At 47.7% G+C, this 21718-nt stretch overlaps 1 long non-coding RNA gene, 8 other non-coding genes and 1 pseudogene across 9 annotated transcripts; 5 read left to right on the forward strand and 5 right to left on the reverse strand.

Annotated features, from left to right (window-relative positions):
- Nucleotides 1-142: 142 nt before the first annotated feature.
- On the reverse strand, nucleotides 143-256 carry LOC148631180 (U5 spliceosomal RNA). The gene has a single exon (XR_015934869.1). It is a non-coding gene; the product is annotated as a U5 spliceosomal RNA (small nuclear RNA).
- A 5297-nt stretch (nucleotides 257-5553) lies between these two features.
- LOC148631181 (U1 spliceosomal RNA) lies at nucleotides 5554-5690 on the forward strand (annotated as a pseudogene).
- A 636-nt stretch (nucleotides 5691-6326) lies between these two features.
- Nucleotides 6327-6445, reverse strand: LOC148631182 (5S ribosomal RNA). The gene has a single exon (XR_015934863.1). It is a non-coding gene; the product is annotated as a 5S ribosomal RNA (ribosomal RNA).
- Nucleotides 6446-8233: 1788 nt separating this feature from the next.
- LOC148631183 (U1 spliceosomal RNA) lies at nucleotides 8234-8397 on the forward strand. Its single transcript, XR_015934821.1, has one exon. It is a non-coding gene; the product is annotated as a U1 spliceosomal RNA (small nuclear RNA).
- Nucleotides 8398-9033: 636 nt separating this feature from the next.
- Nucleotides 9034-9152, reverse strand: LOC148631184 (5S ribosomal RNA). Its single transcript, XR_015934848.1, has one exon. It is a non-coding gene; the product is annotated as a 5S ribosomal RNA (ribosomal RNA).
- A 1788-nt stretch (nucleotides 9153-10940) lies between these two features.
- LOC148631185 (U1 spliceosomal RNA) lies at nucleotides 10941-11104 on the forward strand. Its single transcript, XR_015934846.1, has one exon. It is a non-coding gene; the product is annotated as a U1 spliceosomal RNA (small nuclear RNA).
- Nucleotides 11105-11739: 635 nt separating this feature from the next.
- LOC148631186 (5S ribosomal RNA) lies at nucleotides 11740-11858 on the reverse strand. Its single transcript, XR_015934849.1, has one exon. It is a non-coding gene; the product is annotated as a 5S ribosomal RNA (ribosomal RNA).
- Nucleotides 11859-13150: 1292 nt separating this feature from the next.
- On the forward strand, nucleotides 13151-13292 carry LOC148631187 (U4 spliceosomal RNA). The gene has a single exon (XR_015934833.1). It is a non-coding gene; the product is annotated as a U4 spliceosomal RNA (small nuclear RNA).
- Nucleotides 13293-15174: 1882 nt separating this feature from the next.
- Nucleotides 15175-15839, forward strand: LOC148631188 (uncharacterized). Its single transcript, XR_015934820.1, has 3 exons — nucleotides 15175-15431; nucleotides 15535-15651; nucleotides 15752-15839. It is a non-coding gene; the product is annotated as an uncharacterized LOC148631188 (long non-coding RNA).
- Nucleotides 15840-18725: 2886 nt separating this feature from the next.
- trnag-gcc (transfer RNA glycine (anticodon GCC)) lies at nucleotides 18726-18796 on the reverse strand. The gene has a single exon. It is a non-coding gene; the product is annotated as a tRNA-Gly (tRNA).
- Between the last annotated feature and the right edge of the window lie 2922 nt (nucleotides 18797-21718).

Consider the following 21718-nt stretch of genomic DNA (forward strand, 5'->3'; position numbering starts at 1 on the left):
GGACACTTCCCGCCCCCCAAAGAAAAGAGCACCAATCAGACAGGCGGAGACCGAGGACTCGCAGAGCAGACGGCCACAGTCGCAGTAATAAGAGTGATTGTGAGCGGTTTTGTTTTCTCTCTTTGACCAGCCCAGCTGCGCCCCACCCGAAGGCAGGAAAGCACAAAAATTGTATGGAACTCATTCATGCTCCTCTTCATGGAAATCTTTAGTAAAAGGCAAAAGATTTGTACGAGATGAAGAGAAACCAGAGTGCGTGGCTGGACAGCTGCAGGAGCCCAGGCTGCCTTCAAGGCCTCTGCCCTGCCGGTCGTGGTTGGCAATGCACCTGGCCTTACAAACGAGCCAGTGGGGCCCGTTCAGCTCCGGGCTCATCGCCTGCGGCTCTCGGCTTACCTGGCAGGGGAGATACCTTGATCAGCCTGTAGTTGGAGTAGTTGGATTGTTTTCTTGTTTTGTGGAAGCAGTGTTTGTTTTGCAGTTTGAGATGGCAACCTTTGGATCCCGCAAGAATGCTGTACGTTTTGAGCTTTTGGATGACCTCTTCATGGATCGTATGCAGTTCAGCAGAAAAGTGTTACAGAAGGAACTTGGCTTTGAACCTCGGCACTTGGATTTCATCTTTGCTCTCCCAGGTCAGAAAGCATTTGAGGTTGTATTTGGTACCTATCCTCTGTTTGAACAATGCGTGGATGTGTTTGAGGCAAAAAGAGGGAAAGTTCCTGCACTTGAGAAGATCAACTTGCAGCCTCTGACACAGAGAGAGAGGAAAACGGTGCATGTTGTTATGTTCTCGGAACTGGCAAAGACGGAGGACATTCACACCTGGCTTAACCAGTACTGCACCGTCCACCATGGAACTGAGGTTAGAGATGTTGACGGTATAAAAACAGGAGCAAGGAAATTCGAGGTTCGCTTACTACCGGACAATGTAAATGGAGGCTTAAGGCACCTGCCCTCTACAATCCGGCTGGGCGCCTGCAATGGCTATGTTTTTTATGTGGGACAACCAAAGGTGTGTCGGCGCTGTGGTGCTGTGGGACACCTGGCATCTTCCTGCACTGTGAAATGCTGCAAGACCTGTGGCAAACAGGGACATTTAGCCTCTGACTGTTCAATGCTGCCAAAGTGCAATTTATGTGGCTCGGAAGGACACGTTTTTAAGAACTGCCCTCACGCCTACGCCAATAAACTCAAAATGAGAAAGGATGAGGCAGTGTTTGTTTCAGCCAAACCGGCCCGAAAAGCCAAAGCAAACAACAAGTCAAACAAAGAACCCTTGTTGGACAAAGAGTCTCAGCCTCCAGCCAGGATCAGTCCTGCTGTGGCTCCGGGGCCGGTGGAAGAGAAATCCACTACGCTCCCACAACCGCAGACTGCACCAGACAAGCACGAGGGTTTGAAAACCCCCGAGAACAGCGAGGACCCCTCCCCCACTCCTGCTCCTCAGAACGAGGGCCAGTGTGGGGCCCCCCGGTGGAGCGGGTCCAGCGACGATACCCAGGATTCAGCGGAGCTGCTTTTCTCAGACTCTGCAAGTGCTACAGATGCCCTCCTCTCCTCCATCCAGTCCATCACGGAGGATCTGCAACAGCTGGTGGGTGAGGGGGAAGAGGAGACTGGTGCATCGGCTGCACCCCTTTCCCCTCAGTGCTCCCAGGAGCTGGACTTGAGGAAAAGGAAAAATGACTCTGTTTTCTCCCCGAGCGAGGAGGAAGGAGAGAATGGCGATGGGGACAGCTGGAACCCCTCCACCCCTCCCTCTACCCCCTTCCTTGAAATGGACTCCGTGAATGCTTTTACTGCTGCCACCCTGATGAAGGCTCATTCAGAGGATGGCTGGCAGGAAATTGGTAAGAAGAAAAAGAAAAAGAAGAAGGTAACAGGTGAGACCGAAGAGAAATGTGTTTTGTAAAGACTGGTTCCACTTTCTTATGTAATATGGCTCTAAACATAATTTCTCTTAACACCAGAGGTATCAATGACGGAGTTAAATGTCAGTGTGTCTTTGATTACCTCCAGCAGAGAGAGGGAGATGTGTTGATGTTGCAGGAGTGTGCTTTAGCCTATCAAGAGAGGTATAAAAGCTTTGAAGATAGGTGGGATAAAGGGCCTTCTGTTTGGTCAGGGGACAATAACAACAGAGCCTCTGGCGTGGCCATTCTTTTCAAAGGATGGGCTTTCAAATTGAAAAGTATTCAGAGGGTCATAGATGGCAGGTTGCTGTGTGTGGATGTGGAATGGGGGACTGTTAACCTGCGGCTAATCAATGTGTATTTTCCTACTGACGTGGGAGGAAGGGTGGAGCTACTCAAGGCACTCTCTCCCCTATTGTTAAGTAGCACAGACGTGATAGTGGGAGGGGATTTTAATTGTATCTTAGAGCACACAGACAGGCAGTCTAGCTCTCCGATAAAATTGGATTCCAGCTCACTGGCCCTGCAAAACTTAGTTCAAGACTTTAAACTCTCAGACACATATAGATGTATATATCCCACAACAGCAGGATATGCATGGTCAGGGAGGAATAGCAGCTCCAGAATTGACTATTGCTTTGTCTCAGAGAGAGTGAAAGTTGTTGGGGTCACTCTTCAGCCTGTCTTCTTCTCAGATCATCAGGCTTTAGGGTGTAGAGTGGAACTCCAGGGCGGGACTGTCTTTGGCCCAGGCCTCTGGAAACTCAACACAAAGCTGCTAGAGAACGAGGGGGTAGTATCCCGCTACAAGGAGAAACTATCACAGTGGCTGTCCTTGCAGTGTCTGTACGGGTCAGTAGGAGAGTGGTGGGAGGAGGTGAAGATGAGGACAAAGACCTTTTTCATGGCTGAGGGAAGGAAGGCTGCTGCCAGACGGAGAGGAGTGCTAGCCAGGAAACAGAGGCAGCTGCAGCGTCTCTACACGATGCTGCACAGTGGCTTCGATGTGCTCGAGGATATCACCCTTTTAAAAAAGGACATCCGGAGCATAGCCGAAGAAAGTAGTCGAGGAGTGCTGTTAAGAGGCAGAGTGCAGTTCTTGGAAGAAAATGAGAAGTGTACTCGCTTCTTTTTCAGGAAAGTGGTAGGCTCCAAGTCTGTCATGGAAAGTGTAGTTGATGAGGAGGGACGAGAGAGAACAGAGCCGAGTGCTATCCTCTCCTGCACCAAGGCCTTCTACTCAAGACTGTACAGCTCTACAGAGGTAAAGGATGAAGAAATTCATTTTTTTACCTCAAAGCTAGAAAACGTTTTGAGTGAAGAAGATAGGGAAGTACTTGAGAGGGATTTGACAGTAGAAGAGCTGAGACAGGCTATGGAGAGCTTACAGAAGGGGAAAACTCCAGGTGCTGACGGGCTCCCTAAAGAATTTTATTGCACCTTTTGGGATCTGCTTCAGGATCCGCTACTGGTCCTATTCGAGGAAAGATATAAGACAGAATTGCTGCCTGACTCCTTAAGAGAAGGCACTATCTCTCTCTTGTTTAAGAAAGGAGCAAAAAATGACATAAAGAACTGGAGACCCCTCAGCCTGTTAGGCGTGGACACTAAGATCCTGTCCAAAGCCCTTTTCCTGCACCTACAAAATGTAGTGGCCTCACTGGTAGGGAAAGAACAGACTTGTGGGATAGCAGGACGCCTGATGAGCGACAACCTGGCCTTGTTGAGGGATGTCTGTCTGTACTCTGAGGATCGCTCCCTCCCTCTTTGCATTTTAGGTGTAGACCTAGAAAAGGCCTTTGACCGCCTAAACCGGCAGTACTTAACATCGGGACTTGAGCACATGAAGTTTGGCCCCATCATGAGAAAGTGGATTAACCTGCTGTACACAGGTAGCAACAGCAGAGTCATGGTTAATGGCAATAGATCACGCCCCTTTGAAGTCTGTTCAGGGGTGAGGCAGGGCTGCCCATTATCCCCCTTGTTATGCGTTTTGGCTATGGAGCCCTTAGCCTGTGCCTTGCGCCAGGATCAGGCCATTAATGGGATACCAGTGCCTGGAAGTGGGGGAGGAGAGGTAAAGACATCTCTATACATGGATGACGTCACCCTGCTCCTCTCTGACAATGCCTCAATTAGCAGAGCTCTGCAGTGCTGTGATCGTTTCTCTTTGGCTTCCTCCGCAAAAATTAACAAATCTAAGAGTGAGATTTTTTATCAGAACTGGAGGGAGCCAAAAGAAGGACATGATCTCAGGCTGCAAGAGAAGAGAATTAAGGTCCTGGGGGTGTATTTTGGAGAAGAGATGGGAACAGTAAATTGGCAGAACAAATTGCCAATCTTAAACAAAAAACTGATGCAATGGAAGGACCGAGACCTCACCATGACAGGGAAGGTGCTGGTCATCAAAGCCGAGCTCTTGCCTGTCTTGAATTTTCTGGCTTCTACCTTCCCAATCCCACACCGTGTTGCGGCGGTGATGAGGAGATTGATGTTTCAATTTCTATGGGGTGGGAAGCAGGAAAGACTCAGAAGGGAAATAATGTACAGGCCGCTACCCTCAGGGGGGAAGTCTGTCCCAGATATTGCTACGAAGCTGCTGTGCATTTTCCTGGCCTCTGTGCTGAGAGGCTTTGCAACAGCACCTGCAGCGCGTACCTGGACTTATTTTTCCAGGCTCTGGGTAGGTAGGGAGGTGTTCAGAGTGTGGGGTGTCAGACCCAAGCTGGACGTCCCACTCTCTGACACATGCCCTTCAATTTATGGGACAGTTAAAAGTTTTCTAAGATCTCACCCAATTGGCCATATTCCCCTCCGAGATGTCAGCGTCCAAAAACTGGAAGATTTCGTTGCACCCCAGAACAATAGGCAGACCCATGTGGGCATTTTAACATCAGCCCAAACAAGGAAGGTGTGGAAACACACATCCTCTAAGTTTCTGTGCAACATTCACAGAGATTTAGCCTGGAGTGTCGTCCACCAGTGCTTACCGGTACGAACTTTCTTGTACCGTAGGGGCCTCACCCCCAGCCCTCGCTGCGTTAGGGTGGGCTGCGGCGAGGAGGAGACTGTATCCCATCTCCTGTGGTCCTGCTTTTTTGCTAAGGCCTTCTGGGCACAGTTTGAAGATTGGTTGCTGGCTCTCTCGCCCCAATTTACCCTGACCGCTGCTTTCGTCATATACGGCATCTCTCCTGTCAAACTTCCTCCTGACGTGTTTGACAGGATCTGGGCCGTGGTGAACAGTGGGAAAGTTGCCCTGTGGAGAGTGAGGAACATGGGGCTGTTCAAAGGCATCGAGATCCCAGTCAAGGCAGCAGGTAGCCTGGCCCTGTTCATCACCCGAGAGAACTATTACCTCAGAGATCTGTGGAGAGAAGGGAGGGAGGAAGCAGAAAATCTGTGGGAAATAGAGAGCATAGGTCAATATCTCAAGAAACTGTGAAAAACATTATCAAGTTTAAGAAAAGAATGTGATTTGCACCAGAAAAAAAGAAAATTGTTGCTATGTAACTGTTACCATGTCAAAATGTAATGAGATGTGATCATATATACTGTTTTAAGTATGTATATGAATGTAAAGCTTTCTGATTTGTGATGTCCTGTATTTTTTAGTGAAAAGAAAATAAAGTTCTTAAAAATCGAAATCGGTTCACCCAGGGCGAGGCTCGGCCATTGCACTCCGGCTGTGCTGACCCCTGCGAATTCCCCAAATGTGGGAATCTCGACTGCATAATTTCTGGTAGTGGGGGACTGCGTTCGCGCTCTCCCCTGATGTGCTTGGTCCAAAATCAGATACAGGAAGGTTAGGACACCACGAGCTGCGTGGCTGCGGAAGGATCCCGGTTCGACAGGAGTGGACGCCGCTGCTGGTTCTCGCTGGCTTTTAGTTAGGGGTCCGGAGAAGCATCTCAAGCTAGTTCCACTACTCCTTCCGGACGTTCATTCCCTTTTCAAAGTCAGTCGTTTTGCTGTAGTCTGCGTTCTTTAGGCTGATTATCGAGGTTAGCCTTTATTTGGTCATGGGGGGCCTCGGTACTGTATGCTGAGTCTAAAGACAGTTTCACCCGTTTTCTGATTGCTCGGTTCTGTACCAGTGCAGACATGTCAAACAGTGAATGGCTGTACCTCTACTGTATCCGTGCTCAATGAATGAAATCGGTAACAAATGAATATATGTCTAGTTATACGAAAAACGAGTGGTTTATCGACTCATCTTCATTTGCAGATTTAGAGGCAGCTTCGATATTCGTTTTACAGACGGGTTTTTTTTTTTGAATATGGGTCACACACATGCCACAGCAACAAAACATCTCTAGAGATGAGGCTATAGATCACCTTTCCATCCTGCAGGTTTTCCTCCCAAAGCCTACGGCACCAACGGCGACCCCTGCTGGCCGGGAGAGCAAAAGCTTACAGCACCTGGTATTCCCAGGCAGTCTCCCATCCAAGTACTAACCAGGCCCGACGCTGCTTAGCTTCCGAGATCAGACGAGATCAGGCGTGTTCAGGGTGGTGTGGCCGTAAGCGAAAGCCCCGGCGCCTGACTCGCTACTTGAAGCTGTGTGTGGCGGGGGTTCCGTGCCTCCCGAGCGGGACTGAAGGATCGTTCGTGTGCAACTCTTTGGAAAGGAGCTGCTTTCCAAATCGCATTGCGTGCCTGGATGTTGGCGAATGCGCTCCCTTGTGTTGGCTCGTCCCGCACTGGAGGAGGACAAACAATCTGCACGGAGGAGCACCAGGCAAGTCTTCACCAGACAAAAACCTCCAGTGCACAGCACTCTGGAAACATTTCGGGGATTTCGCGTGTTTATTTCAGCACGTAAAGCGCACCGGTCCAACACGTCGGCCGGGCGCGCGGCGCCTCCGCCCTCTTGTGGCCTTGCGGCGTCAGAGCAAGAGGCTCCTTCTCGCTGCCCTTCCGCTGTGTTGCAGGGCCCCGAGAGGGAACCCGGAGCGCGCACTTTGTGGGGGGCGGGGGACCGCGTTCGCGCTCTGCCCCCGGTCTCTTGCGCGAGTACTAAATCTCACGGACAGGGGGGCCTCGTCATTGATTGTTACAGGTGAGACGGGGATTAGGAGGAGACCCCGACTGATGGGTAAAGGGGAGCACTAACACCAGAGGGACACCCCCGGCGTCTCTTTTTGAGAGACGCCCTGGGGTTTCCTAATGGCCAAGGAGGGTCGGGACCTCGGTTTGACCTCTGTTTGTGCAGCAGAGTGTCGCCATCAGGAGGCTGGGGCGTAAGAGAGCCACACAGCCCGCAAGGTGAGCGCTCCCTACTGGTCCCAGTCACACCTCTTGCAGGAGCAGCAGCAACCGGAGCTTTTCCGGGGTGGAATCTCCCATCCGGGTGCCGGCCAGGCTCACACCTGCTGGGCTGCCCCGGGGGTGAGCCCGGTCGAGAGTCGCAGGGCCAGATCTAGTCACCGGGGAGAAACGATACAAGTGAAGGATTGCTCGGCTCTCGGCACTTGAAAAGACCGACAAATGTCTCGTTCCCGCCGGAGCTGAATGTACCCGCATGTGTGGTGTCGTCTTCTTCCCCCGCCCCGCTGTGTTTGCTGTATTGTCTCTGAAGCCGGCCCCCCCGAGACGAGACGGGCTGTTCCTGTGCCCCAATTAACACTTTACAGGTGCCATTCCCCGGCATTGTGGCCATTGTCGGTGCTCACACGCGATAAGATAAGGCGGAGGAGAGCGGGGCATGCCCAGCGGCAGACATTCAAGGAGGGGGCAGTGCGAGGTGAGGTGAGGTGCGACACGCCGGAGCCCCGACGCAGCTAATGCGGAGCACTTGTTGGACTGGCATCGAAAGGACGTGTGCGCACGGAGCGAGCCTTCCCTGCGGCGGAGCGCGGGAACTTTCTCCCCCCCTCCCGCTGCAGGAGTTGTGTGCACTGCAGCGGTGCCGAGAGAAAAGCACAGAAGGCAGCAGGCTCTGGAGAGCAGGTAAGAGACGGAGCCTTGTGGGCAGGCGAGCAGGCCCGTTTTTTGGAAATTGCTGAAAAGGTTTGTTCGGTGTGTGGCAGGCGCACGTCGCGAGCTTGCGTGGAGATCTGCCGGTCTGGAGTTATGCAAATGAGGCCGAATTGCATCCCGGGACATGCTGCGAATGCGCAACGGCGACTGCAGATGTGTAGGAAACGGCGCGCTCGTTTTCTCGTTTTGCCCACACTTTTGAGTGTTAGTGTGGCGTGTGAGTGTGTGAAAGAGTGGGCCCAGCAGGAGGCGGTGGCGTGCGGGGCGAGGAGGTGGCCTAGGCTGCGCGATTTGTGCTGTGGGTGCGGGCCGCTTGCAGGGGCCTGTTTAACTCATACTTACCTGGCAGGGGAGATACCTTGATCAAGAAGGAGGTTCACCCAGGGCGAGGCTCGGCCATTGCACTCCGGCCGTGCTGACCCCTGCGAATTCCCCAAATGTGGGAATCTCGACTGCATAATTTCTGGTAGTGGGGGACTGCGTTCGCGCTCTCCCCTGATGTGCTTGGTCCAAAATCAGATACGGGAGGGTTAGGACACCACGAGCTGCGTGGCTGCGGAAGGATCCCGGTTCGACAGGAGTGGACGCCGCTGCTGGTTCTCGCTGGCTTTTAGTTAGGGGTCCGGAGAAGCATCTCAAGCTAGTTCCACTACTCCTTCCGGACGTTCATTCCCTTTTCAAAGTCAGGCGTTCTGCTGTAGTCTGCGTTCTTTAGGCTGATTATCGAGGTTAGCCTTTATTTGGTCATGGGGGGCCTCGGTACTGTATGCTGAGTCTAAAGACAGTTTCACCCGTTTTCTGATTGCTCGGTTCTGTACCAGTGCAGACATGTCAAACAGTGAATGGCTGTACCTCTATTGTATCCGTGCTCAATGAATGAAATCGGTAACAAATGAATATATGTCTAGTTATACGAAAAACGAGTGGTTTATCGACTCATCTTCATTTGCAGATTTAGAGGCAGCTTCGATATTCGTTTTACAGACGGGTTTTTTTTTTTGAATATGGGTCCCACACATGCCACAGCAACAAAACATCTCTAGAGATGAGGCTATAGATCACCTTTCCATCCTGCAGGTTTTCCTCCCAAAGCCTACGGCACCAACGGCGACCCCTGCTGGCCGGGAGAGCAAAAGCTTACAGCACCTGGTATTCCCAGGCAGTCTCCCATCCAAGTACTAACCAGGCCCGACGCTGCTTAGCTTCCGAGATCAGACGAGATCGGGCGTGTTCAGGGTGGTGTGGCCGTAAGCGAAAGCCCCGGCGCCTGACTCGCTACTTGAAGCTGTGTGTGGCGGGGGTTCCGTGCCCCCCGAGCGGGACTGAAGGATCGTTCGTGTGCAACTCTTTGGAAAGGAGCTGCTTTCCAAATCGCATTGCGTGCCTGGATGTTGGCGAATGCGCTCCCTTGTGTTGACTCGTCCCTCACTGGAGGAGGACAAACAATCTGCACGGAGGAGCACCAGGCAAGTCTTCACCAGACAAAAACCTCCAGTGCACAGCACTCTGGAAACATTTCGGGGCTTTCGCGTGTTTATTTCAGCACGTAAAGCGCACCGGTCCAACACGTCGGCCGGGCGCGCGGCGCCTCCGCCCTCTTGTGGCCTTGCGGCATCAGAGCAAGAGGCTCCTTCTCGCTGCCCTTCCGCTGTGTTGCAGGGCCCCGAGAGGGAACCCGGAGCGCGCACTTTGTGGGGGGCGGGGGACCGCGTTCGCGCTCTGCCCCCGGTCTCTTGCGCGAGTACTAAATCTCACGGACAGGGGGGCCTCGTCATTGATTGTTACAGGTGAGACGGGGATTAGGAAGAGACCCCGACTGATGGGTAAAGGGGAGCACTAACACCAGAGGGACACCCCCGGCGTCTCTTTTTGAGAGACGCCCTGGGGTTTCCTAATGGCCAAGGAGGGTCGGGACCTCGGTTTGACCTCTGTTTGTGCAGCAGAGTGTCGCCATCAGGAGGCTGGGGCGTAAGAGAGCCACACAGCCCGCAGGGTGAGCGCTCCCTACTGGTCCCAGTCACACCTCTTGCAGGAGCAGCAGCAACCGGAGCTTTTCCGGGGTGGAATATCCCATCCGGGTGCCGGCCAGGCTTACACCTGCTGGGCTGCCCCGGGGGTGAGCCCAGTCGAGAGTCGCAGGGCCAGATCTAGTCACCGGGGAGAAACGATACAAGTGAAGGATTGCTCGGCTCTCGGCACTTGAAAAGACCGACAAATGTCTCGTTCCCGCCGGAGCTGAATGTACCCGCATGTGTGGTGTCGTCTTCTTCCCCCGCCCCGCTGTGTTTGCTGTATTGTCTCTGAAGCCGCCCCCCCCGAGACGAGACGGGCTTTTCCTGTGCCCCAATTAACACTTTACAGGTGCCATTCCCCGGCATTGTGGCCATTGTCGGTGCTTCCACGCGATAAGATAAGGCGGAGGAGAGCGGGGCATGCCCAGCGGCAGACATTCAAGGAGGGGGCAGGGCGAGGTGAGGTGAGGTGCGACACGCCGGAGCCCCGACGCAGCTAATGCGGAGCACTTGTTGGACTGGCATCGAAAGGACGTGTGCGCACGGAGCGAGCCTTCCCTGCGGCGGAGCGCGGGAACTTTCTCCCCCTCTCCCGCTGCAGGAGTTGTGTGCACTGCAGCGGTGCCGAGAGAAAAGCACAGAAGGCAGCAGGCTCTGGAGAGCAGGTAAGAGACGGAGCCTTGTGGGCAGGCGAGCAGGCCCGTTTTTTGGAAATTGCTGAAAAGGTTTGTTCGGTGTGTGGCAGGCGCACGTCGCGAGCTTGCGTGGCGATCTGCCGGTCTGGAGTTATGCAAATGAGGCCGAATTGCATCCCGGGACATGCTGCGAATGCGCAACGGCGACTGCAGATGTGTAGGAAACGGCGCGCTCGTTTTCTCGTTTTGCCCACACTTTTGAGTGTTAGTGTGGCGTGTGAGTGTGTGAAAGAGTGGGCCCAGCAGGAGGCGGTGGCGTGCGGGGCGAGGAGGTGGCCTAGGCTGCGCGATTTGTGCTGTGGGTGCGGCCCGCTTGCAGGGGCCTGTTTAACTCATACTTACCTGGCAGGGGAGATACCTTGATCAAGAAGGAGGTTCACCCAGGGCGAGGCTCGGCCATTGCACTCCGGCTGTGCTGACCCCTGCGAATTCCCCAAATGTGGGAATCTCGACTGCATAATTTCTGGTAGTGGGGGACTGCGTTCGCGCTCTCCTGATGTGCTTGGACCAAAATCAGATACGGGAGGGTTAGGACACCACGAGCTGCGTGGTTGCGGAAGGATCCCGGTTCGACAGGAGTGGACGCCGCTGCTGGTTCTCGCTGGCTTTTAGTTAGGGGTCCGGAGAAGCATCTCAAGCTAGTTCCACTACTCCTTCCGGACGTTCATTCCCTTTTCAAAGTCAGTCGTTTTGCTGTAGTCTGCGTTCTTTAGGCTGATTATCGAGGTTAGCCTTTATTTGGTCATGGGGGGCCTCGGTACTGTATGCTGAGTCTAAAGACAGTTTCACCCGTTTTCTGATTGCTCGGTTCTGTACCAGTGCAGACATGTCAAACAGTGAATGGCTGTACCTCTATTGTATCCGTGCTCAATGAATGAAATCGGTAACAAATGAATATATGTCTAGTTATACGAAAAACGAGTGGTTTATCGACTCATCTTCATTTGCAGATTTAGAGGCAGCTTCGATATTCGTTTTACAGACGGGTTGTTTTTTTTTGAATATGGGTCACACACATGCCACAGCAACAAAACATCTCTAGAGATGAGGCTATAGATCACCTTTCCATCCTGCAGGTTTTCCTCCCAAAGCCTACGGCACCAACGGCGACCCCTGCTGGCCGGGAGAGCAAAAGCTTACAGCACCTGGTATTCCCAGGCAGTCTCCCATCCAAGTACTAACCAGGCCCGACGCTGCTTAGCTTCCGAGATCAGACGAGATCGGGCGTGTTCAGGGTGGTGTGGCCGTAAGCAAAAGCCCCGGCGCCTGACTCGCTACTTGAAGCTGTGTGTGGCGGGGGTTCCGTGCTCCCCGAGCGGGACTGAAGGATCGTTCGTGTGCCACTCTTTGGAAAGGAGCTGCTTTCCAAATCGCATTGCGTGCCTGGATGTTGGCGAATGCGCTCCCTTGTGTTGGCTCGTCCCGCACTGGAGGAGGACAAACAATCTGCACGGAGGAGCACCAGGCAAGTCTTCAGTGCACAGCACTCTGGAAACATTTCGGGGCTGTCGCGTGTTTATTTCAGCACGTAAAGCGCACCGGTCCAACACGTCGGCCGGGCGCGCGGCGCTTCCGCCCTGTTGCTGCCCCTGCAGCTGCTTCACTTTTCCCTTTAGTTGCCATCGATTTTTTTGTAGTGCTATACATATACGATTGAGGTATCTTAGAGTTCTCCTTCGAAGACCCAGCACTCTCTTTTCTTTTCCTAGTGTTACTCATATCGGACTTTTTAAACCTAAAAAAAAATCGTTTTTTTTTCTTTCAATTATAACTGAAGTTTAAACAACTAGTGTTAAGTCCTTATTTTTCTGTAGTCAAAAAAAGCAAAAATTAATATTCAGGTCATGAAAAACTCAAAAAAACTCCCCAACCACTAAACTTTACCTCCCACCTGAGCGCCATCTTGAACGCCCCTACCACCAGAGAATGCTCACGATTTCGGAAGCTGTCTCCGGGACGTGCTGATTCCACACATCCTGAATAAATCATGATATTGTTAGTTGCTGTAGCTAGACGTTCAAATGAGTTTCATGGCCAGATGGACTGTTTCCTCCAGCGGTATAATATTGCAGTGAGACAGCACGATGCCTGCAAGACTATGTCACGCTAAACGCCACAGATTGCGTTTGTCCGTTCGTGTCAGTCGTCCCGCAGCCACGGGAAGTGGGACACAAACATGCTGCAATGCTTTCAAGACGTTAGGATTTGTTTGTGCAACATCCAAGAATAGTACTTGTGGCTTGAATGTGAACTGTACGTGCCCGCCCCCTTTCCTCTGTAGTGCATGAGTTCCTCCCGGCATGCCCTTCGTCATTGTTCTGTCATCTTGTATTTAAAGGGTTGTATTTCTGCTGCTGAAAATAAGCAACGGTTTTCTCACAACGCCCTTTGTTCCCAACGGAGCCCTTGTCTGTCATGAAATTCTTCAAAACCTCAAGCTAGAAGAAGAAGAAGACGACAAATATGAAGCGTTACAGCAACGACATGCCATGAGACGATCGATAACGATTTCCATAGGATCCCCGCGGTTGCCTGGCAACCGTCAGCTTTGCGCAGTGGCAGTATCGTAGCCTGTGAGGTTTAGCCGAGGCGCGATTATTACTAGTTGAAAACTTTTCCCAATACCCCGCTTCCACCGGTTTGCAATACAATCGGCGAAAACAATTTTTGACAGTCTCGTCAGAGACTGAGCAAGGTGTTTAAAGACAGATTTGGTCACGGTGATATCATGGTAGAAAGAAACGAGCTTGTTACGTGTCAACAGAAACGCTCTTTAGCTCTTTCAGCTTTATGCAGAGAACAGCGTCTGTCGAGATTACTTTTGTGTCAGCGCGAAACGCCGTGTGCTGTCAGTATGATTTCATATTGCTCATAGCGGCGCCTGGCTTTTGTCTGTCAAACGTTAGGTTGCGCTTCTTCATGCTGCATCGTCGGCATGAGTGGAGCATTTTAAACGTCTGTACTTACTGCGCCCCATAAGAAATCGTTTGTCCCCATTCAAAAGAGATTGTGCGATGTCCTGCAGCGTTCGCAAAGCAAACCTTTGACAGTTTGAAAAGAGGAATTTATTCTGCTTCCTGTGCGTGCAGTAGTTACAAAGTTGAACGTCTTTACACGATCTGCTGCAGTTTTCAGTGGGTGGGCTTTGTCAAATGGCTTGGAAAAACGCACTGTGTTTCGGCTCGGGAAACATCATGAGCAGTGTCCTGCATGTTTTCTGTGTATAGCTGTCTTTTAACGCATACAGAATTCATTCGAAATCATTGATTTCTCCAATTAACAAGGGTCCCTTTTTGAACCTGCCAGAAGCATTCTTTCAATGTAACAGATTTACTCCGGGGAAGGGCAGCATGACATTGAGAGTAGCTCAAGCTTTCAGCACCTTTATCTGACTGCATGTATGCAGACACTGCTCAGAATCCCCTGTAAGATTCTCCTTCAATTCCGTTTTGCAGTGCTTTAGCTCTTTCAAAAGGCTTCGCTTTGCTAGTCACAATCCAAGGCTCATGACAGCATTTGAAAACATTCGCAACTGCGTTGGCCGGGAATCGAACCTAGGTTAACTGCTTTGAAGGCAGCTATGCGCAACACTGGCTCGCTCCAGAATAAATCTCGCGTCGAGGGCATATTTTTTTCCATTTTACCGTGAGTCGGGCTCAGCTGCACAGAGGAGAGAGCAGAGCAATGAGGTCACGGGGACAGGGGAGTCACACGCTGGCGGTTTGAATACGCGGAAGATCACTGAGGGATCCACAGTATATGGACCCTCCGTGCGCCATCAGTCCACACTCCGGACTCTGAATCCTGCCATCCGAGTTAAGATCTCGGCGGAACCTGAGGCGCAGTTCCTTTTAAAACGTAATCTGGTGAGCATTTCTAGAATCGTACTTGTATAGATGCAGCCTTTAATGTGTTGCTAGGTTAAAATTGATGACTTCTTGTATTTCAGTAGGCAACTGCCCTCTTGATTTCGGATTTAATTTCTTTATTACAGGGGCGCTTTTATGAAGACAGAGTCATGTTCAGGTACTTTGCTTGATGGAGGAAGCTCATTTCGGACTCTGTGATCTGCTCACCTGGAAAGGTCTGCTATACTACTACAAGAGAGAAGTAGAGTCTGGAAGAAGGGACAATTTTATGATGCTTTGGAAGATAATGTTTTTTTTTTCTTATACTGAAAATGAAAGGTAGTTGTTTCTATATGGACTCAGTCTTTGGAATTTGTATATTTATATATTTCAGTGAACCCTCAGCCATTCCTTCTGTATTGTAATTCAATTTCTCTTTTAAAATTCCTTCCCCACTTCTAGGACCTGCAGTTGCTGAACTCTACAATGGCTTCTATTGGAAAGTCTGTGACTGAGACCAAGTAAGTGTTCACTTTTTTATGAAACCATTATTTATTTAGGAGCAATGAGCAATTCTTATATAAATGCAATAAAATCATTATGCTCAAACTATGAGAGAGAAAATTAAGGATAATTTAAGAAATCAGTCTTAGCTTGTTTCTATACACAGATGGTATTATTTATTTTCAAAGGAAACCCGCGCGGATTCCCCTGGTGTGCAAGATGTACCTGAATACTCTTGATCAGCTTCCTGCTCACTTGAAGAGGGCGTGTATGAAGCACGCCACGGCAGAAAAGATCAGGATGGCCTCTCAACAGGCGAGGGAGGACATGATGAATCACCTGAAGAATGGGGTCATCGTGGATTACCACAGAATAGAGATCGTGTCTGGTGAGGCAAACAGGATAGTGGTTGTAAGACTGCTAGAGTCCTTGGGCCTTTTTGTACATGGGAAGCCTGAAGACACATTGGCAAGGTGAGAAATTTTAAATCTGTAAGGCTTCTGTAGTTTCTTTTTGAAATCATTGTTACAACATATTATGTAAAAGCATGTTGAAAAGAATCTACCTGCATTCCAGCGGCCCTGAGCAAGAGGCCGCTGTCCAGGAGGAAGAGATGCCAGAGGCTGCTCTAGAAACTGAAACAGAAGCGGATAAGGAAGGGGAAGATGTGAGCTCTGAAGAACTCTATCAGCAGTAAGACTTTTTTATTTTTCAGATGTATCTATTTTTTACTAAAATTCTAATTTGTCTTATAGGTATAAAATGTTTAAACCGGTGTTTTATATCCTTACAGGCCCTCAGTAGTTAAAAAGTATCAGCAGGCCGGAAGAGAGTGGCCCAAGCTGGACTCTATAGAAAGCACTCCCTGGATGCTCCTCTCCTGATTGGATTCAAACAGTACCTTACCAAGGATCTGGGAGTGGCAAATTATTCTCAGGAGGTATTTATTTTTTAAAGGCATTTAAAATTAAGCAATGGTATCTTCATTGTAAATGTTTTTATTTCTTAGCTTAAAATTCACCCATGTGAAATGATGTCAGCCATAAACATCATGACTCTATATTTCCTACCTGAATCTATTCTACTTAAATTATTACATTATACACAATTTGAGTTCATTTTAAAAAGTAAAAGGTAATGAAAGGAATGCATTTTCATAAGAAAGATAATACCGATATGCATGTGATAATCTTCCTTATATCATGTAGTGCGTCATTTGGACACTTTGTGGGCTTCAAATACAAAGAAAATCATGTTCTATGGTACAAGATAAATACAAAACTTAAGCTTCTTTATAAAGCATAAGCAATCATTTATTACATCGCTTCTTGAATTAAATCTTTTGACAAGAGGTAAGACTTCTGTTACATTTAAACCCATGTTTAGCTGTGTTTTTTAGATTTAACTGAACCAATTTCTGTGTGTGATAATGTCCTTGAATTCTGACAACATCACACTAAATTACATGATATAAAACAGCTAATGTTTCTAGAGATAAAGTTTCTGAGATGCTTCTAATTACTTTTTATTACCAGGGACAGTTTAATTCACCTTGTACAGTACTGTAAGACCAAGATACTTTTTTTAAAAGTTATTTAACATTTTATAGAACTTTGTCTACTATGGCAACATGATGTGCTTGGTGAAACTTGGAAAAATACTGCTTGGCCACTTATCTTAAGATAAAGATAGGATAAAGGTTTATCTTTTGCACCTACCTGACCCCCAGGGAAGGCCAATGCTTTCTAAGTTGATGGTTCCCTACAGTAGACTGTACTTTAATTTCAAAGGTAATGTATATTGACCCAAATCAGTTTTGGAATCCAATCTACTGACGAGATGGAGCACATCCTTTTTTCAGGATTTTAGCATCATACGTTTGGTATATTTAGTCCCTAATGCTGAAAGAAATGATCATAGAACATTTGGACACTTTGTGGGCTTGAAATACAAAGCAAATCATGTTCTATGGTACAAGATAAATACAAAACTTAAGCTTTTATTTTAATTAGATTTGTTTATAAAGCATAAGCAATCATTTATTACATTAATATATGTGAAAATAACATTTTAGCATCATACGTTTAGTATATTTAGTCCCTAATGCTGAAAGAAATGATCATAGAACATGACATCTAACCTTACCTGCGGTGTTTTTAATCCCTATTGCTCAATGCACGGTGAAAGCATTCCATACATGTGTCTGACAATGAGGAATGGGCCCCTGAGACAGTCATTTGCCTGTTTCACAAATGATCGTATTTTACTAGAGATTCTGTTTGGGATTCAGATGTGCATTCGGACAGCAATCCCTTTCGAGAAATGATACGTTCTGGATGAGGTCAAAGGTGCTGGAACACTGTATCTAGGATGTGTTTGCAGAGACTGTGTGTCTCCTGCTTCAACGCAGTGATAAACAGATGTGCTCCTTTAATTTATTGGTACATGCCCAGGGCAGTAAGCAGTCTGAGGATTTATTTCCAGATGGCATAGAGCAGTGAAGCAGTGAAGTAGTGCAAAACACTGGATCATTATATTATTAGAATCTATTCTACTTAAATTATTACATTATACTCAATTTGAGTTCATTTTAAAAAGTAAAAGGTAATGAAAGGAATGCATTTTCATAAGAAAGATAATACCGATATGCATGTGATAATCTTCCTTATATCATGTAGTGCGTCATTTGGACACTTTGTGGGCTTGAAATACAAAGAAAATCATGTTCTATGGTACAAGATAAATACAAAACTTAATGTTTTATTTTAATTAGATTTGTTTATAAAGCATAAGCAATCATTTATTACATTAATATATGTGAAAATAACATTTTAGCATCATATGTTTAGTATATTTAGTCCCTAATGCCGAAAGAAATGATCATTTGTTTAACATGCACGGGTCTGTCTCAAAGGATGCAGTACTCCTGAAGGGTCTCAAACCCTACATTTCGGATGCCTAGCTGTATCCCTCACATGTGGCACCTCAGAATGACTTCTAACCTTACCTGTGGTGTATTCAGTCCCTATTGCTCAATGCACGGTGTACATACTGCATACATGTGTCTTGAAAATGAGGAATGGGCCCCTGAGACAGTCATTTGCCTGTTTCACAAACAGGGACCTGGACCTAGACCTGGCCCGTACAGGGCTCAAACCCGCGACCTTGGCGTTATTAGCACCACGCTCTAACCAACTGAGCTAACCGGCCTCACGACAGTGCTCCTCTCTGTGCTGCAAAAAATCAAACTCAGGGAATTTCTTTTGTCCTCCTTTGAATAGAAAGCCGTGTAATTCAGTGTACGGGCTTTCTCGTGCAGTTTCATGGTTCTTGTAACCCAAATCCTACACTGGCCTGAAGTGCCCCCCCATTTCACAGCATTTTTCAGCTGATTTAAAATGTACCTAAAGGAGAAGCATTATTGAAGACCATCAATTACCAAGAGCTTTTGTCAAAGGTTTTGGTGGTCATTTTGAATGACCACAGAGCGCTGTGACCTCGGTTTTACATCTCATCCAAAATTCAGCGCCCTTTTACAACACAGCGTCTCCGTCACTATACTGGGGCATTGGGACCCGCACAGACCTCAGGGTGAGCGCCCCCCCGCCGGCACCATTAACACCGCTTCCAGCTGGAAGCTTTGTTTTTCCCTGTAGCTCATCCTCATCCAGGTACTGACCTGGCTCACACCTGCTTAGCTTCAGTGGGTTTTCAGTTGCGAGTTCCAAGGGGATGCAAGTGATGGAGCCGCTCGCTGCAAAAGCCACTGCATTGGCCGGGAATCGAACCCGAGCCTCCCGCGTGGCAGGCGAGAATTCTACCACTGAACCACCAATGCTCAGTGCCTGGGCCTTCAAAAAAGACGCTTTTTTGGTGCTCTGTGCAAAACGCGTCGACATCTGCTTCCAGCTGCAAAATGCCATTTGCGGACGCTGAAGAACTTATTTCCAAGGCAGCGGGTACAAGCGATTGGGCGTTTTAAAACCACCAGGAACAGCAAAGAGGCGCGCTTCTTTGCTTGTGCCGAAACACACCGACTGAAGGCGGACAACGTAGTCGGCAGGATTGGAACCTGTGCGGGGAAACCCCAATGGATTTCTAGTCCATCGCCTTAACCACTCGGCCACGACTACAGCAAGCCCCGCCGCCGCTGCGTTCTTGCTACAATCTTACCTGGATCGCGAGGCGCCGGCGGAAGCCTGTTTCAAAGTCGTTCTCCGTTTCAAAAAAACATTTCCAAAATACAAGCCTTGCAGACAGACACGCCTCAGAGGACTTAAGGGTGGCTTCATGTCGGAATGATAAAGTCTCCCCGTCCGGACATGAAAATGCCACTTTGTTACACACAAAAAAAGAATCAACAACAGAGAAATGCCCACAAGCATTTGAAAAGCCGCACCACGTCGCACTTGAAATAGCTCTTACATTAGTGGTAGACACAGGAATCGCCTTTTTATTTACGCTCTTACCAACGCGATGGAAAGCAAAACAAAGCAAAGCAGAGCAAAACAAAACGAACAAACGAAAACCCTCAAGTCCCGCACTTGCATATAATGCTGTTACGTGCCCAAGCGGTATTGTACGTCATCCTAGCACTGCACCCCGGGTCGTACGGAATATGGGAACGAGCACACGCCACGAATCGTCTCGAATCACTCCCTACAGCTGTAAGGCGCCTTGAAGCGTGCACCCCCAACATTCTTCTTTGCGCATCTGTGAAAGGTAAACTCTTGAGCAAACTCTGAACCAGCTCTAAGGAAACTAATCCGATTAGACGTTACTTTGACTCATCCTTTAAGGGACCCTTGTTAATTGGAGAAATCAATGATTTCGAATGAATTCTGTATGCGTTAAAAGACAGCTATACACAGAAAACATGCAGGACACTGCTCATGATGTTTCCCGAGCCGAAACACAGTGCGTTTTTCCAAGCCATTTGACAAAGCCCGCCCACTGAAAACTGCAGCAGATCGTGTAAAGGCGTTCAACTTTGTAACTACTGCACGCACAGGAAGCAGAATAAATTCCTCTTTTCAAACTGTCAAAGGTTTGCTGCAGGACATCGCACAATCTCTTTTGAACGGGGACAAACGATTTCTTATGGGGCGCAGTAAGTACAGACGTTTATAAAGCTCCACTCATGCCGACGATGCAGCATGAAGAAGCGCAACCTAACGTTTGACAGACAAAAGCCGGGCGCCGCTACGAGCAATATGAAATCAAACTGACAGCACACGGCGTTTCGCGCTGACTCAAAAGTGATCTCGACAGACGATGTTCTCTGCATAACGCTGAAAGAGCTAAAGAGCGTTTCTGTTGAGATGTAACCCATTGGGCAAAAGACGTATAATATACGTCCATTAAACGCATATCTTAGACGTCTAAATGTGGTCTACAATTCGTCTAGAATGAAATTCTAATATACGTCTAAAGTTAAACGTCAATTATACGTCTATATTTAGACGTTCATTATACATAAATGGTTGGAGTTCTATTATACGGATAAATTTAGAGGACTATTATACATATATGGTTGGAGTTCCGGATAACTTTAGAGGTCTATTATACGTATATGGTTAGAGGTCTATTATACGTATAACTTTAGAGGTCTATTATACGTATATGGTTAGAGGTCTATTATACGGATAACATTAGAGGTCTATTATACGTATATGGGTAGAGGTCTATTATACATCAAAGATAGATTTTATAGGTGTAGAAACAAGTAAAACAAGCCAATGATTAGGTTTAGAAATGTATTCTGAAAATACACATTCACACCTGAAACATATGTATTTCAAATTATACATTGTATACAATCAATCAACAATCAACATATGGGCAATAATCATAAAAAACACAACTAGTCTTAAACTTCAGCTACAAATTCTGGTAACATGGCAATATACAGTATAGTAATGACAAACACAAAACTAATTACATTAACACACTAACTCAAAACCACATTTTGATTCAAATATACATTTTAAAATGTACAACTTCTATATTTCCAAGAAAAAAATATTACATAAAATATAAAATATTACAATGGAAGTTAAGACGATTTTTGTCCACTATTTGCAAACCCTGTCTAATTGTCCTAACAGTTAGAACCAAAAACCTATTATTTTCAGAGTCCAGATCTCTTGGCCCCCTGCCTTGCATATGCATTCTTCAAGTAACACATTGCGTGCTCCTTTATTTCTTTTTCTGTTGATGTAGGGTGGGACTTCAGCACCGCAGCTAGGAGAAAATTATATAATATTACTTCCCAAATAAATGATGATTAATATCTTCTTTAGTATAATCTAAAAAATGAACGGTTTACTAAGCTCAAAGCTGAAATAAATGTATAGAATTTGGCTTGCATCATAGCAGTTGAGCAATAAAGTCTGTCCTAATTAAAGAGTACCCAAAGTTTGAAAGTACAACATAGAATAAGAATAAGAGAAACGGCAAAACAATTTTGTGTCATCTTCCCCATTCACACTATATTATGTGCCATTTTTTTGCTTATTCACATACTATTTTAATCAAAATAATATTAAGAAAGATCTGTATGTATTCAGATAGTATTATTATTGTTCATACTTACTCGTCAAAAGAGGATTGCTGAGATATTTTCGGATATACTTCTACGTTTGAAAAACGTGTCCAAAATGGTGACCAACGAATACTAGCAATGCATTGTGGTATATAACCGGAAAATATGCTGGGTTCGATATTTTCTCAACGTATGCGTTTATTAATGTTGTCGATA

The sequence above is a fragment of the Lepisosteus platostomus genome, unplaced genomic scaffold, assembly GCF_059453375.1.
Source record: "Lepisosteus platostomus isolate fLepPlt1 unplaced genomic scaffold, fLepPlt1.hap1 Scaffold_79_H1, whole genome shotgun sequence".
Lineage (NCBI taxonomy): Eukaryota > Metazoa > Chordata > Actinopteri > Semionotiformes > Lepisosteidae > Lepisosteus > Lepisosteus platostomus.